General features: G+C 38.3%; 1 long non-coding RNA gene across 1 annotated transcript in view; it reads right to left on the bottom strand.

Annotated features, from left to right (window-relative positions):
* Positions 1-1,090: 1,090 nt before the first annotated feature.
* LOC104873000 overlaps positions 1,091-2,090 on the bottom strand; it is a 26,302-nt gene continuing 25,302 nt past the window's right edge. Inside the window, exon 3 of the long non-coding RNA XR_004515411.1 lies at positions 1,091-1,229. This is a non-coding gene — a long non-coding RNA (uncharacterized LOC104873000). The remainder of the gene's footprint in view (positions 1,230-2,090) is intronic.

The raw sequence follows: 2,090 nt of genomic DNA, 5'->3' as shown, positions 1-2,090 counted from the left end.
TTACACACAATGTAAATTAGTGCCAGAAGAAAGGCAGTTGGAAGAGTCCTGAGAAGACATCTATCGCTTTTCTGCCTCTCAAGGGATGAAGAAGCTGATGCCAGAGAATGAAAGTGAGGAAGAAATACTAAGGACACTGAGTTCTCCTGATATTTTTAGATCAAAATATAAGAAATCCCAATAATTTTTCTTGAGTATGACAGACTCGTGCAGGCTTTAAAAACTCCAGTTTTGTAGGTGGAACTTCATAGTTAAGGGTTAGCTCTGCTGTTTGCAAACTGTCTATGTTTAGGCAAGCAAGTAATGAAACCTCAATGTATCTCCACTTTCCAAGACTTACTTGTAGATTTGTTGTGATAATTAGTTTGTATGTATAAGGCACTTAGAACAAATTCTAGCCTAGAATATATGCTCAATTAATGAAGGTTATTCTATTATTCTAATGAAGTCTTCTGTTATTGTCATTGTTGTAGTTACAGTTTGACGTGATGGTGGCCATGTATGAATTAGCTTGGCTAACGATTTCATAAATTGATCATCCACACCATTTTTTCTGTAAATTTCTCCTGGGTTTCCTTCCATATGATACTTTGCAGGCTTTTATTATAGCAGAAATGGTGTTATTTATACACAATAGCCTGCCCAAAATGCATGCTCCCTAGGGTGAGAGCTCTATTTTCTTCATTAATTTCTATAGCATTAACCGAAGCCGAAGGAAATATTCTGGAATGAGACTGCGGGGAGTGTCGTACGGTGCGGTGAAAGGAGGCGGGGAGGAGAGACAGGGAAAGAGAGGGATCGTGATGGTTGCATAATGAGACTTTGAGAAGTTCCTCTGCACAGTCCTCTTCATCATCTTCACTATCTCCACCATTATTACCACCTCTGAGATTTATTGAGAGCTTACAATGCAGATGCACTCGTCTCGTATTATCATTAAGTTATCTCAAATTTGGTGTGAAGAATCCTTATCCTCCTATTACAAGTGGGAATTCACAGTGCAGAGAACACGCTTTCATCCAGTCATTTTCTGAGAAGAATTCAAACCGATGTTATTTTTATTTCAGAATTAAGATTCTTCATCCTCTTGCCGTGTTGACTTTTGCCCAGTTTTCTACTTGCCAGTGTATCCAGCCGTTCATCCACTCAGCATTCCCAGGCAGTTGCTGTGTAGATTGTCTGTCCTAAAGCGGTGCTTGGTATCAGTCCATCTTTCACACAGGGAACAACTATCCGGAGAGAGAAAGTACGATAGATCCCGCAGCCCCCTCTGCTCAGGCATATATATATTTCACTTACAGTCTTTGCTTCTGCCTCTATCCATCCCATGCCCTGTGTCCTCAGTTTTTCAGTTATGAATGGGGAAGAAAGAAATCCAATAGCCCTGTTAATTCTCTTACTGACAGAGCCAAGTTTTCTTGGCTCTGAAGGACTTGCCCTCCTGACTCAATACACCGTGTACCAAAGGTAATTAGGGCAACTTATTTAAAACTTACGATCTAATTAGTGGCTTTTAATGGTAGTTAATTACATAGAGAGCAACAAAGCAGTTACATTTTCATCCACGCTTTTTTCCCAGACTGAGACAGGGACAGGAATGGGTATTTATTCAGAGTCATGAAGGAAAGGGGACATGAGAGTTAACATCTAATTACACAGAATTGTCCCTGGTAATTATGAGCAATGTGATTTTATTTATATGACAATTATAGGGGCTTTGCAAAAATCTTTGACCTGAGAGACTTGGAACAGAGACAGAGAAGGAATTAAATGCAATAAATTGTCCAGGCATATTTTAAAAAATCACCCAGGTGACTATAACTTGGAAGGAGCAGGTAAGAAACAGAAATGTTTTCATTTCTGTTCTAAGGATAATAGATGGTATTCTGGAATATGGAATATAAATAATATAAGATTAAATTAATTAAATGAAAACTGTAGTTCAAACACTAACTTTGCCATTTGCTAGTTTGGCAGAAAAATATCACCCAGAGCCCCTAAAAATAATATTTACTGTGAATATCTCACAGACACAAACTCATTTGTCTCTTAACTGTTTACTGCTTGAGTGTGTAAAGTAGAAGCCAATT

This window comes from Fukomys damarensis, unplaced genomic scaffold (genome assembly GCF_012274545.1).
Source record: "Fukomys damarensis isolate Sample0158 unplaced genomic scaffold, DMR_v1.0_HiC HiC_scaffold_36, whole genome shotgun sequence".
Taxonomy (NCBI): Eukaryota; Metazoa; Chordata; class Mammalia; order Rodentia; family Bathyergidae; genus Fukomys; species Fukomys damarensis.
Note: the sequence above shows the minus strand (reverse complement) of the source record. Positions and strands in the feature narration are given on the sequence as shown.